The sequence below is a fragment of the Podarcis tiliguerta genome, assembly GCF_965153285.1.
Source record: "Podarcis tiliguerta genome assembly, chromosome: 10".
Lineage (NCBI taxonomy): Eukaryota > Metazoa > Chordata > Lepidosauria > Squamata > Lacertidae > Podarcis > Podarcis tiliguerta.
Genome location: NC_139543.1, coordinates 39,587,605 through 39,603,281, shown reverse-complemented (window position 1 = coordinate 39,603,281; position 15,677 = coordinate 39,587,605). Strand labels below are relative to the sequence as shown.

Here is a 15,677-nt window from a genome sequence, read left to right as displayed (position 1 = left end):
CATTTTTTTTTTCTTTTCAAAATATAGTCTGGCCCCCCACAAGGTCTGAGGGACAGTGGACCAGCCCCCTGCTGAAAAAGTCTGCTGACCCCTGGATAGTTGTTCCCCGAGTAATATTTATTACACTCCTTCCTCACTGACAAATCTATACTTTGAATAGACTTTGAAGCTTCTATTCTCCCCACCCCCTCTGGATTCTCCTCCCCACGGTTTTTCTCACCAGAAGGTGGCTTGCTATACTGACAGTAAACGGGCTAAATGGGGCAACACATTTTTACAAGTCTATCCATCAGTGCTAGAAATATTACACAGCGTGGGCTGTACTTTTCAAGTATAGAAACATCCCTGATGTCACTGGAGGCTCAGCCCAAGGTTTGTTAAAGCATGTAAAGGGGAAAGTCCTGTGTAAGCATTTTAAGTTTTATATTCCTGGCTGCCACTGCAAAGCCCTCTGTTGGGATTGAACGAGTGTACACAAATAGTTCGAGCTGTACACTCATACAATGATTTACATGCAATGTTCAACATGTGTACAATCTGTGTACCTGTGTACACGACAGCCGAGCTGAACAAATCAACCAATGTATATACTCTTTCACACAAGCAGATGTACCTGTATAGAGACGGCTCGCACCTATGTTTGGTGTAACATGTGAACAAGCCTAATATAGCACTGCTTCAGATGTTTTGCATCTGTCTACTCAAGCTCACAGCACAACAAATGTGCTAGTCTTTAAAGCTGCAGTCCTCACCCCACTTAACTGGGGCTAAACCCCATTGAATTCAACAGAACTTAACTTGAGTAGACATGGCTAGGACTGTACTGAGAGAAGCCAAATAACTGTATATTAGTACTGCAAAACTAAAATCCATCTTAGATTCCATTAAAGAAGTGAGCCTTGGTAGTTCTCTTTCTTTGGGTTTGTGTTACCCATTCACTGTTTCCCTATAGAAGGGGTTGAGATGGAAAATGTTATGGGCAGTTCTTGCAGGCATGAACAGGAGCACACACACCTGAATCTCCCTCTCCAACATAGCTCCCTGTACAAAGGCCACTCTGAAATATGGCCCAATGAAGAACAAGGTGCAGTATTCAGAAGGGAAAGTTCAAAGAGCCCTGCTGAGCACACAGAAGCACTTGGGCACCTGTACATGGCTGTTTGGACATGAATCTAATCCTAGTTGGCTGAATTTTTAAATGAAGTTTAATCTCTCATTAAACACCAACTGCAGACAGAAAAAGGGCATAGGCCACAGCTTTGTTTATATTTTATAGGTCAGAAGAAACCGCTAGTTTCTTCATGAGGTATTCGTCATGAAGGAATTGTTCAAAATATTCAGTACCTTGAGTCCTACAAGTTTTGTTTGAGCTTGGAAACATTACAGATAACACTGAGTTTACATGGGGTACAGGTCTAGGAATATGCTAACAAGTTGCTAGAGCCAGCTGCCCCCCCCCCAAAAAAAACTACTACAACTACAAAAGACAAGAGGACACAACCTGGATAGCTCAGTTGGTTAGACCATGGTGCTGATAACACCAAGGTTGCAGGTTCGATCCCTGTGTGGACCAGCTGAATATTCCTGCATTGCAGGGGGTTGGACTAGATGATCCTCAGGGTCCCTTCCAACTCTACAGTTCTATGATTCTATGGTTCTATGATTCTACAACACTTCTGCTTCTGGAGTAGGGGGACTTGATGCATGTAGATCTCCTGAGCAAAGGAATACAAGAAAACCAAGCGGTTCTACAGCTGATGGTCTTCTCAATAGGAGATTTTTTTTCCTTTGTTGCTTTTGTATCCCACCTTTCTGCCACAGAGTTCGATGTGGCATACAAGGTCCCCCACAAAAACCCTTCTGTTATGTACTGAAGTTCTCACCCTTGGCCAGCAGGGGGATACTGTAGATAGTTTTCACTCAGGTCCACATATGCAAATAAGGAATTGAAAGTGACGTTCAGTGATTGGATAGTTACAGAAAGTTGTTACTGTTGCGTTGTAGTGGAGCTCTATATAAGCAGGCTGGCTGAACCCTTCAGATCAGTTCAGTTCTGGCCTGTGAATAAACAAGAGCTGTCTGAAGAATTGCTGTGTCATCTGATATGTTCACCCACAACTTAACACCTTCTATATGTGAGGAAGGCTAGGCTGTGAGATAGAGACTGGCTCAAGGTGATCCAGTAAGCTTCATGGCTGAATGTATATTTGAACTTGCATCTCCCCATTCTTAGTTCAACACTTCAGCCACTACACATCATGCCAGCTCTCTTGATTCACCCTATCACAACCACTTTTATAAACTTTAGCTGTTTTTTGCACTGCTGAAAATCTTACCATCCTGCTAGGTAGATTGTTTGCTTATAATACTTTTCATATGTTCAATAAACAATATCCAGTCCTCCTTATATCTTTCGTCATTTTGATTTATTATTCTAGTGGTCACCCCTGCTAGCTCTGCATATTCCAACAGTTTAATATGCCATTCTTCTTTTGTTGGTACCTTATCTGTTTTCCATTTTTGCACTAATAACACACGGCACCTCAGCCATGATCCAAAGCTCTATGGGGTTCTAATTTACACACAGTGCTTTGGTCAAGCAGGAGTTGCTCCATCATTTCTAAGGTTGTTTCATTTATGCAACATTCCCCAGCATTTATCAAGATGTGGCAGGCCCTCCTTGCATAGATTTCATCTGGGTATTTGTGCTTCTACAAACACACGGGCTGCTGGATTACTTTATGGGGGAATGCAACCCACAAAAGACATATTGCTGTGAGAGAAAGAATTGAAGTTTTCTACACTTAGCAGTATAAAGTGATATCCTACATTAATCATACCCACAGCAGACCCACTGAAACCAATGACCTTAAGGCCATTGGTTTCAATGGGTCTACTCTGAGTACAACTTAGTTGGATATCATCCATACTGCCAACCTAAATTGTGTAGGTCTCTGGCAAAGAATTAATCGGATTGACTGAGTTGTTCAGCATTTCGCCACTATAATTATGAACTACCTCCGTAAAAACAACAACATTTGTTTTAATTTGAAATAATAATTTCTAAGGAATTTTTCCACATGTTTCTTTGGGGAAAGGTGCTCCAGATAGTTAAAATAAACTGTGAAAGTTTCAAATTACCAGAGCCTAAATATTCCACAATGGTAAATTCTTTCTGAAGAAAGATTCTCAGAAAGGTAAAATCAGAAGGCAAAGGGAGAAAAGTAAAAATCAGGGTATATTTGCTGATTTTGTTGACGTACAGCTTTCAAATTACCACATACTTTGGTATTGTGTTAAGCTTTGTTGCATTTGCTAGTTAGCCACCTTAGAACTTAATAAAAGAGTGGAATATAAATCCACTGAAAACATAATAAATAGAACATTTGTTTTTTCTTAGGTGTCATACGCTGTAGCACTCATACAGGTGCGTATCCACAGACATTAATTCCAAAAACACGCTCTCAAGGGTGGGGAGGCAGCTGCTAGTCACTGGTAGATCATTTCCATATAGTATACTAGAAATGGCCGGATATGGACTTCCCACTCACCCTGCATGGGTGTCTATGTGGGTAGCGAAGGCTTACATGCCTAGAAAACAATAGCAAAATAACTGCAGATTTGACACACATGGGTAAAAGCACTCTGTGCTGAGCAGACTGATGATATAGAAGCATACTGTCAACGCATTTAAGAGAAGCCTTCCCTGTAACAGAAGTCTGTTTTGCAGATGTATTAATATGCAGCGTAACACTAATGGGCAAAGTTTAAAGAAAAAGGCAGATCCTTTGTTATAAAAATGTAATATAGATTTCAGAAAAATATCTATTCCTGCGCCATTCCCTGCATAAAAGAAACCTCTTGTAACCATTATTTGATTTCACAAGAAGCTTTACTATGCATGTTTCAGCAGAGTGGCTCATGGGACAAAACAGTATAAAACTGAATACCAGTACATTATGTGCAAAGAAAAACAACTAAGCTTATATTAAACTCAAATAAACACGATTGAGGAAACAAACACACATGGACACGTTATCAAATTTTAAAATAAATTATTCAGTGCTTGTCTAATAGTAGTTAGCTGCACCTAAACCAACTATATGCTAGTAGTAATGTGCTTTGTAAGTCCTGGGTTTCTCACACCTAAATCATTTGCAGCAAATGCATGCCCAGTGTTTCCTCAAAGCATTCCTAGAAAGGCAATTCCATAATGTCTCGAAGCAGATTACTATGTATATGGGGTTTCTCTGACCTATGGCCAAATGAATATTGCGCTGGTTTGTTCCACACTAGGTTACTGTATGTGCGTCCTTCAGAGTTCTGGTGCCTGCTGTGAAGGGCTTGAAGGAAGACACGGCACCCTAATTGGGATTTATGTTGGCTCCATATTTGTTTTCCAGTTCCTTGGAGTGTCTTCCATTTCCTTGTTTCTCCTTTTCGGCAGGATGCTAAGACATCCTGCAACTGCCTGTTCTAGCCTTCAGCTGCGTTTCAGTATTCTGTAGTGATGAGACTGCTGCTGGTACAGGATGTACATAAACTGAACCATATTGACTATTAGTCAGTGTGTAGCTTTTTCCAGGCTACAAGCCCTACGTCCATTAATTTGTGTTCATGGGAACAGGTTGAAAAGTTTTGTGTTTTTGATAACTCTTCCACTAGCCTGAGTTTATCCATCTGCTGCATATGTCCCCACCTTGTCTCCCGTCACACAAATACGAGTATCATCAACAGTTGGAACAGCTTTTAAGTGTCAGCACTTGAACAAATACTTTGAGAAAGTGTATCCCAACATCAAAATTAATCCTGTTCTCAAGAAAGAACCTATACAATCCAAACTATATACATTTTAAAACACTTTGTGCTTTAGTGTTTTATTTCAATGTTTAGTAAGCTTGACTTCCTGTCCCTACATCTTGACATTCCACTCTAAATCATGACTAATTCTGAAGTCATACATAATTCAACAAAATTCTTAAGAACAAATATGCTCTTGTCTTTCTCTAAAGTCTCCAAAATACTAGCTGATTCATTAAAGCAAAAAAACGCTTTAAATAAAACAAACATGCATCATCACTCAAATCTATGCGATATGTTTATTGTGCAAAATAGTGAAGGAGCAAACCGCAGAAAATAGCAGAATAAACCAAGAGTTGGCATGGGAAAGTATGCGTTTCAGAGCAAGCATGTCATCATGGCCTGTTGTAACTAGCATTGGGCGTGGCTTGCAATGACAGAGAAGAGCTCAAGGCCAACAGATACCTTTTCTGGCAGGCAAGCGGTGCCCTTATTCAACGTGGCAAAAGCAAAGATAAATAAAAAACCACTTTGCAAAGTGCTCAGCGCTCCACTACAGCTAGGCTGTGAATCAGCATTTACGGAAGTGAAGGGTGTGTATAGTGTAAATAAACAGGCTACTTTTGACATGAATCAGTTGAAATGTATCCTGGAGTAGTCCCAACACAAATTAACCCAAAGGACACCACAATTAAGTATAGGAAATGTAAATATAAGAATTATGGAGGCCATTTTTCAGGGCATCTCGGGGTTTTTAACTATTCTGCTCTACGCTGATATTCCACCAAGATTTCCCTTCTTCAAATGCATTATCTGCAATGCAAGCAAACTTAATTTGCTTTAACTTTTAAAGTAGTTAAACTGTCATGGCCTTACTCCAAGCAGCCATAGATTATTTTATTTTTTTAATCAGGATCTAAAATATTATCCAATAGCAAACCCTGGCTCCCTATACCATGCAAGGGCAACAAATGGTTCCTTGTTTGGAACCATTATTTGCTCTACCAAATATCAGGCCACAGATACATATAGTCCAGCTTACAGAAAACTCATAAGCAGGAAATAGTGCAGTTAGATATTGCTCTTTGTCAACAGCAGCTGATATCCAGAAGGATCATATTCCATTTACGGTCCTCAGGAGAGCGCCCCCAGAGGGAGATTCAGAGGTTTCTCTTGAATACAGGCCCCTCCATCGGTTAATCTCCCATCATTTTTAACAGTGTTGATATGCAATTGGAGTTCCCTGAATCCCTTTAAAGTTCTGGCTGGAAATAAAAGCTATGATATTTTTTTTAATGATCTCAGCTTAACAGGGGAGGGGGGAATGTATTGGCATATCACATTCCAAAAGATAAGTCTCACACAAAAGCTATTGGGGCACATTGGACCCCATAATGCTAATGGGAGAAACAAACAGAAGCAAATAACGCCTAGATGAAAAACTGAGCTCAGAATAAATATCTGAAGTATTCCAGTAGTCTAACTGAGTCTTTGGTTTAAAAAAAAAAATACAAATAAGAAATGGATATTAAGGCTATGTACTGCTGTTCTTTGGTATATGGGTGTATCCGCGTTTGAGTACAGTGGTACCTTGGGTTAAGAACTTAATTCATTCTGGAGGTCCGTTCTCAACCTGAAACTGTTCTTAACCTGAGGTACTTTAGCTAATGGGGCCTCCCGCTACCACCGCAAGATTTCTGTTTTCATCCTGAAGCAAAGTTCTTAACCCAAGGTACTATTACTGGGTTAGTGGAGTCTATAACCTGAAACGTCTGTAACCAGAGGTACCACTGTATATGTATTTATATATTATAGTGGAACAGTACAGCTGCATGTGTTCTTAAGACTCTCCTTGGGGATGTGGCTAAGGAGGTGGTGCTGAAAGGGACATAGGAGCGTTGGTCCCTACTTAGCTCAGTGTCGTCCACCCAGATTGGCAGGAGCTCTCTGGTGCCCCAAGGCACTGGTCTCCGCCAGCCCAAACTAGAGATGCCAGAGATTGAACCTGGGACATTTTGCATGCAAAACATGTCCTCAACTATTGAGCCATGATGAGCTCCTTTGCTTCAAGTTTTACAACTGTAGTGTTGCTCCTGCACCAAGATGAAGCCAATTAATTAATTCATTAATTAATTATTAATTCCCTACAGCAAAATTTAATTCTGGTGTCCAAAGGACCCCTTCATCCCCTCTCGTGATTATGTTTTTGGAACAAAGATAAATGTATAGGTAAAAAAATGTACAAAACCAGAGGGGACTCTATTCTGGTGTTTTTTAAGTGGTGCAAGTTCATAAAAACTGAATTTACAATACAGGCAAACTGCTAAGGGCAGAAATTCAACACTGTGTTCTTCCAGTTGTTCCATCTGCACAAGCATTCCAGTTTGCCAATCATAATGCCCACTCCCAATTTAAAAAATTGGGCTCACAAAACTTTTTAGGAGTGACATGGTGGCTTAGGCTCCTGCAGGTTCCGCGCTGCCTGAAACGGCAGCGTGGGACTTGTGTCTGCCTACTGCCTCTCCCTCAGTCGTCCTACAACTGAAGGGGAGGTGGCTGAGAGGCTCCAAGCATTGGAGAGGCTTGCCCCGCCCCCAACTGCAGGACACGCCCCCGCACCAGGCACCTGAGCAGCTAGCTACATGACTGCTCCCCCCTGCGCTGTTATTAGGATTCTTCCAACCCCACCCCCAAGCCAATATGGGGGGGGGGATACAGGGGGCAATAGGGAGGCAAACCCTGTTGTACAAGCAAAAGTCCTTGCATAAGTGAATGCTGCCCTAAGATCATCCGTACCACACTCTATTTCAACACATTGATGGGGACAGAAAGGATCCCAGTTAGCTTAGACATTTGGTAGTTTTGCTTTCTTACTTGTTTTGATAGAGGTGAATTGGACCCACAATAGCTTAGTAAGTTAAACTATTTTAAAAAAAAAAAATGCAAAGAAGGGAATGAAACACTACGGGACAACTGACTGCACCATTTTTGAGGAAATCATGGAGCATGAAGTGTATCAGGTTTGCTAAAAACAAGATTATACCTATTTCAATTAGAAGCTGGGGTCCACATCAACCTCACTCCCCTGCAAAAAAGAAGACTTTCAGGCATGTCTCTGATGCCCTGGAAGGAACTGTGATCAGAAAAGAAAATAACACTGAGCTCACACTAGGAGGTTTGTTTTTTGTTTTGTTTTGCTCCCAGAAGCCTAAAGTTATACAGTGGTACCTCGGGTTAAGTACCACTTTAATTCATTCCAGAGGTCTGTTCTTAACCTGAAGCACTACTTTAGCTAATGGGGCCTCCCGCTGCCACCACACTGACAGAGCACGATTTCTGTTCTCATGCTGAAGCAAAGTTCTTAACACGAGGTAACATTTCTGGGTTAGCAGAGTCTGTAACCTGAAGCGTATGTAACCCGAGGTACCACTGTAGTATATATGTAAGTGCCTTGTGTCTCATCACTTATGTTTCAAGGAGAAATTATTTTCCATCTCTTATTTCTAAGATAGATATCTAGCACACCGTGGCACACATGGATTGAAGAACATTGATTATTTTAACAACATACCTTTCTCTTTAAGAAGCTGGTTTTTTTCTACACATACCATGCTTTACATACAAGTGTGCAGCTGGTTTCTTCGCATTTTGGCAATCTATCAGAATAAATTGTGCACTTCCTGATCCCATGTACATTAGGCCTTCAAGATGCATAATTAGGAGCAGATAGTCTACTTAGTAGCAAAGGACTCCACCTGTTTCAGGTAGTCCAGACATAACACCATACCACGGTTGGTGTTATGAGAATCAGCTTTTAAGCGGCTCCAGGCACACCTGCTCTCTCCTACCATCATGTGCAGTGATGACCTCTTTTCTTTCCTGGCTTCAGGCAAAGCATACTCTGCCATCTCATTCAAACCAGCAAGATGTAGTTGTGCTTGCCCTATAAATCAGAACCAGAAACTAGGATCTAGCTCTGCTTTTCAATCCTGTTTTGCAGGTCAATCATATAAAAAAGTTTTCCCAGTCGAGACAAAATGATAAACTATGGTTTGCCACAAAACCAGGAAAGAGACTGCTTCATGCTAAGAAGAAAGGAGAGGAGTCAGCAGTGGTACTAAGGTGCAAGGTTCCTCAAAAGATCATTCTCATAGTGTTCTTACATTTGTACCAGATCTCTCTAGCCCTACGTGGACACTGAGTCTCCTCAGGTGTAAGCAAACATGTAAAGATAAGTGAGGGCATGGTGCCAAACCCTACCACCACCTCCCCGAACATCAGCTATACAGTGGTACCTCTGGTTATGAACTTAATTCGTTCCGGAGGTCCATTCTTAACCTGAAACTGTTCTTAACCTGAGGTACCACTTTAGCTAATGGGGCCTCCCGCTGCTGCCATGCTGCTGCCGTGCGAGTTCTGTTCTCATCCTGAGGTAAAGTTCTTAACCCAAGGGACTACTTCCAGGTTAGCGGAGTTTGTAACCCGAAGTGATTGTAACCCGAGGTGTTTGTAACCTGAGGTACCACTGTACATCTACATCCTTTACATTTACATCATTTACATAATTTACATTCACATGTATCTGAATATCCAAATAAGCAAACCAGGAAATTAATGTAAGAATTACCTTGATTCATGCCAATCTCGTAATACAAAACTTTTCTAAAGCTATTTCACCTCTGCTTTAGCTACAACTGTCAAAGCCACTTGCTTCCTAGTCTCAAAGTGTCACTTCAATCCATGCAAAGCATCATGTTTTGGGGGGGGGGGGCGTTTCTGTATGCATACCTGTTCTGTAGGCGTGCCCTCTCCTAAATATTTTGGTCCTGGGCCAGCAAGCATTTAGATAGCCCTGCTGCATCATTATAAATCATGAACAAATTGAAATCAGGTTCTCATTTAAAAACAGAGAAAAAACAGTAATCTTTGAAGTTAATTCCTTTGTTTATAAGTTGGTAGAAATACCAATAAACAAAAGGTAGTCCATCATATATGCCTACTTAGTATTACAATGTATTAGAGAAAGATCAATGGGACTTACCATTAAATAGAAATAAGAATGTTTGTTGCCTGAAGCATTTAATTTATGAGATGTTATAGGACTCAGGTTTCCCTGAAATCCATGCATTCTAATCAGGAAATTCTAATCAGTGATTGTGATTGTGCAGTTTATGCTTAAAAAATACTCCTAACACTGCAGGTGACATAAAAATCAGAGCTTTCTATGCCCATCTTCACAGCTCTCTATCTTCTATCTATGCCAGCAAGCAAGAAACATTATCAAAGGCCACATTCCAGCCAGCCAAAAATCACTCAAGAAGGGTGCAGTCCTTATGCCTCCAAAGGTAACTTTAAAATGCGCTTGTGCAATGCCAGGCAAAATTTCCAATGCTGCAAGAAGCAGCTGGATTTCTACTGGGCTACTATAATGCACTTCACATGGGTCAACCATTGAAGATGTTCCAGAAATTACAACTAGTACAAAATAATGCAGCAATCAGGCTAATACCTACAAGCAGCAGGCCACAATAACATTAACCTCTTTTAAAAACAGCTACGTTGGTTGCCAATTATTTTCCGGGCCCAATTCAAGGTATTAAGCCTTGAACACCTTGAGATCCAAATATCTACAAGAATGGCTTATTCCATATTGACTGGCCCGTAACCAACAGATGAAGCCCTCCTTGTGGTTCCCATGCAGGATGAGGTATGTGGTGTGGGAGCCTAGGAAATAGCCTTTTCACAGTGGGGGTTCCTCACCCTACTGAGGTGTATGTTGCCCCATCTCTCTATAGTTTCAGGTGGTTGATTAAGACACATCTTTTTCAGTGTTATTCAGTGGAATCCTTGCACTACCTGAAAGAGTGCACTGGATACTGTCTAATGATTTGTTCTTGTGAGTGATTTTATCAAGCATTGCCATATTTCTAGAAGTAAAATTCACGACACAAAAGTTGTTGAGATTTTTTTAAGGTAGCTACTAGTTGTCGAGCTTTTTAAACTCAATCTCAAAATCCTGGACATTTTGCCAGTTTTCCAAAATTCCCCCTGGGTGCTATTTTTGCCTGTTACGGTAGATCCCGGGGAATTCCGGGTGTACAGTAACCCTATTTTATCTATTTGCTTTTGTTGCAAGCTCGCTTGCAGCTTGTGCAAAACCACCTAAATAAATAAATAAATAAATACTTATTGGGAGTTCAACATTGACCTGAGTAATTATTCCACCTTCCCATAATTAACAAAACCAGAAAATATATTCAAGTATGCTTCATTTGCCTATTTCATACAGATTATAAAATTTGTACAGAATTTTTATTTATGTATTTTCGTGTCAGTAAAAGTAAAGGTACCCCTGCCCGTACGGGCCAGTCTTGACAGACTCTAGGGTTGTGCGCCCATCTCACTCAAAGGTAAAGGTACCCCTGCCCGTACGGGCCAGTCTTCGTGTCAGTAGACCTGATTAAAACCCTCCTGATGCATAATGAAATCATCACTGCTGAAAATCTGAGACTTAAGTGGTTGAAAACATGTACCCCTACTCCAACTGCACCACAAGCTAAACTATATGTGAAAGGAGTGCAGAAACACTTCTCTGTTTTGTTGTCCTGCTCCCCACATCTGTTGCATATCTTGAAAACTGAAGAGGTGGCAGGATACCCTCCCTGCCCGCCTGCTCCACAATTTCTAGTCATAGGGTTAAAAAGCTCCTCGCCTACTTGTTTGTAATGAGGTCCTGGTGTGTATGGTACTATGTTATTATACCAGCATTTCTGATCACAAAAACAAAACAAATCCCCCAATATTTCTTTCTTATCAGAGCTACTGAATGCCCACTAACAAACATGGTGAATGAAGATATATATGGGTGTAGATCAGGCTTCCTCAAACTCGGCCCTCCAGATGTTTTGAGACTACAATTCCCATCATCCCTGACCACTGGTCCTGCTAGCTAGTGATCATGGGAATTGTAGGCCAAAAACATCTGGAGGGCCAAGTTTGCGGAAGCCTGGTGTAGCTATACCACATTTTATTTTGACTGAGTTCTAATCAGCTTAGGTGTATACAGACAACCACACACCCACCTGCAACGAACAAGCACAGCAAAAAAGGAGGGGGTCTTATGCTTGAGCAGCATGTTTTTCTTTTTCCTATTGCCCAAGTTTATGTTTTTATGTGAGAACAGGAGGAGGAAAGGGGCTCCAGATTCCAGAAGCCACACTTCTACCTAAGCCTCTTACCAACCTGGTGCCTGCCTTTCAACAAGAGCCTGGCGTCTCTGATGGAGGGAAGTTCCCGCTTGCAGGCTGTTCAGCTCCACCTGCTCAGGAGACAGAGCGCTCAGGCGGAGTTAGGCTGCAAGCATGGGCGTGCACACGATATCTCCAAGGACGATTTTTGCCTGCCACCGAGGAGGCAGGCAGGGGAGACGGAGAGCTAAGGCAGAAAGCCACCCTGCAGTGCACACAGGGTTTCTCAAAGAGCAAATTTTGCGACAGTCTGCTGCTGCCGCTACAGGAGGCGCAGAGGAGCAGCTGAGGCAGAGTTAGCAATGGCAACGGCTGCACAGGACAGGAAGAAACGTTGGCTTCCCAATTTTCACAATACAGTGGTACCTTGGTTTACGAACTTAATCCATTCTGGAAGTCTGTTCTTAAACCGAAACTATTCTTAAACCGAGGCGTGCTTTCCCTAATGAGGCCTCCTGCCGGTGGTGCCCTTCCACCATTTGGCTTCCGTTCTTAGACAGAGGTAAAGTTCGCAAACTGGAACACTACTTCCGGTTTTGCAGAGTACGTAAACCGAATGGTTCGTAAACAGGGCTGTTCTTAAACCAAGGTACCACTATATCATGCTTTTTGACTATCACACACAAAGACACACACGATTCACAATATATTGCCAGGTTGTTGTTTTATAATTGTTATCATGATTTGCTGTTGATATTGATATAAGACAATATATTGATATATTGTCTGGCCCTAAAAGCGGAATGATATATGGATGGTTCACTACAAATCCACCACTATTATTGCATCATGACATGTTGCAGAATACACCTGCAAAAACCACCTGTCTGGAGTTGTGCTTCTTTGGGAATAATGTTCTAGAGCCAAAGTGGTACGCTCCAAATGTTGTTGGGACTACATCTTCCATCGTCACTGAACACTGGCCAAGTCAACCAAGGCTCATGAGAGTTGGAATGCAACCAACAACATCTGGAGGATGCCAAGTTGGTTGTCCCTATTCTGAAGTTTATGCACCACTATTCAAAAAGCTGTACTCCATCCCACCGCTCATCAAATGTCTATGATCGTAAGGGTCGGAGCATAACTTCTCCAGAAAACAGCAGACACTGATAAAGTATTCACTGTATGCACCATTTTAAAGGTCAAACCCAGCATTTTGCATAGGTGCTCACAGCCCAAGATTGAGCAAAGTGTGAAAATGCCTGTTGAATATGGCCATACCTACCTGTTCCTGGAAGGAGTTGAGCTATCACATTGTCCAGCACCTAGACCTTCTAAACATTATCTGAAGGCATCCATGTTCAGCAATACTACAACAGTCAGTCCTTGAAGTTACAAAAGCCTGGATGGTAATTCTCAGGCCACTACTCAAACCAAAATAAAAGTGCAATAAACCAATACCTATTACACTTTTTTCAAACACACAATGATCCTGATATTCTCCATTTGTATCCAAAGGGTGCCAATCCTGGATAAAATGTTTTTGGATATTAATGCAATTATGGCTAGGAAAACCCCCAGATGCCTGGTAACCTCATCAGTTAGAAATTTGATAGTGGTACACAGGAATGTGACAGACGCATTCAGCCCTAGACAGGACAGCCTCCAATCATTTGCATGATTCATTTGAGGTACGAAAGTTATTTCAATACAAAAATAGGTTCAAATGCAAAAGTCATATAAAATTTTAAAATAATCACAAAATTGCACACATTAGTTGCAAGATAATTTGGCCAAATGCAGTTAGCATATATTTGCTTTTAGATAAACATTTTATTATCTTCTATTTACTAAAAGAAATGGAAGAAAGGAGGCGGGAACTAATAAGATACAGTAGATCCCATTTTCAAATATTACACATCAAAGCCCTAAAACCAATAAAAAAGTATAAAAAGGCAAAATAAAGGGTAAAGCCCTTATTTGGGGAACATTAAAATGAAACCATTGTGTCCTTTGTCATTTAAAAAGCCATTCAAGATCACATGATAAAAAAGATGCTGCATTAAATTAAGTAGGTCCACCCCCCCCCCACCCTGACTAAATAAAGATGTAACTTGTCTCGCTTTCAACAGTAGTGGGCAGAAAAGCTGAGAGGGTTTCACAAAACCCTCCTGTGTTAGGGAACGGAAACTCCTAATGAGATTAGTTGGTGTGTGCAGACATTACTTAGCCATGACTAAATGGGCTCTCTTCCTGCAGCCAGTGGAAAATTCAGGGAACTTTTTCCTCCTGCAGCATCAGAGTCCCTCTAACCTTCAGCACAGCCAGATCCAAAAACAACTCTCCAGTCTCCCCCCCCCCTTTAAACCAATGGTGTAAAATATAAAAATGGAGTGGGGAGGGGGTTTGGTGGAGGCAGAGGGCGAGAGTGAAGGAAACTCTCCAGCTCTCTCGCTCTCTCAAAACTACAAAGGAAACTGTAAAAGAGCAAATACATAAACCTGAGAAGGAGAAAACCACAGAGTTTCTTTGTGAGCTGCAGTGACTCATTTTCAAGATGTTGTCTGCTGCCAGTTTCAAACCGGAAGCGCATGGCAATTAGTCTTGCTGTTTCCAGACAAGCCAGAAACTCTCCCAACACTGCCCCCCTCCTCCTCCAAAGCCCCTTGGCCGTTTCCTCCTCTCCTTGCAGCCCCCAGCAATTTGCGCTGCCCTTAAGCAAACTGCTCTAATTCCTCTGGGCTACAGTCTGGTGTGCGGTTCCCCCCCACCCCACCTCGCCGCCCCACTCCTTCCTTCTGCGCGCACACACTCAAATTCATTGTCTTAATAAAACGGCCCATGTGGCAGCAAGAGCAGGGACGCCGCCACCTCGCTCCCAGGTTGTGGAAACACATACATAAAGGCGCACATACAAACTCTCTTTCCCTCTCCCTCACACACCCCTAAAGTGGTTCATGGCGACGCAGCGCCTTCGGAGAGAGATTAACTCTCGTCTCCTCAAGCCTGTCAGGCGGCTCGCGCCCCTTCCAGCTCGCCCGCTGCACAAAGGCACTGGCCCCCACGCCGTCTCCCCAAACATAAGGCGACCCCTCCCCACCGCCACGCGCGCGCTTCGAGAGGCGCAGCAGCACCCCCAGACTCCCATTTCTCCAGCCAAGTTGGACGCCCCTCCTCGCACCCCTCTTCCCCGCTGGAGAAGAGACCCCCATCTTTAGCCCCCCACCCCCCAGCGTTTTTTTGTCAACGGCAGGTGGAGACTCCTCCACATTGCCATATGCACAACAAGTAGTTGACACAACGCGCGCCTCCTGCAGAAGCCAGGGACTCCTTTCTGCCCCCCACACCCCGGGAATTCCCATTGCCCTCCCTCTCTCACGCACAGTCCAAAAGGGCGACGTCTCGCCACTCTCTCCCCCCCCCCGCTCCGCGCGCCCCCCACACAACCCACTTTGCTCCCTCTCAGACATTTCCCAACCCCCCCCCCCCCCGACAGATGGCACTTCTGCCCCGCAGCAAAGAGCTACAACTGGGGCTTCTGGAGCTGCCACTGGAGCTTCTTCTCCCGCCTCCCCCGGCAGCCCCAACCGGATGCCTTGTGGCGGGGCAGGGATCTCCCGCACCCCCCACCCGGGGCGCGATACTTTTCGCCTTTTATCAGGGAAGATGGGGGGGGCGCCTGAGCGCCAT

The 15,677-nt window shown here is 42.8% G+C and overlaps 2 protein-coding genes across 3 annotated transcripts in view; both read right to left on the bottom strand.

Annotated features, from left to right (window-relative positions):
* The window catches only part of SNRPF (small nuclear ribonucleoprotein polypeptide F), a 228,166-nt gene that overhangs the window by 111,724 nt on the left and 100,765 nt on the right, over positions 1 to 15,677 (bottom strand). The gene's annotated exons all lie outside the window — the stretch shown is intronic.
* Positions 1 to 15,677, bottom strand: part of ELK3 (ETS transcription factor ELK3) — a 45,966-nt gene that overhangs the window by 29,725 nt on the left and 564 nt on the right. The gene's annotated exons all lie outside the window — the stretch shown is intronic.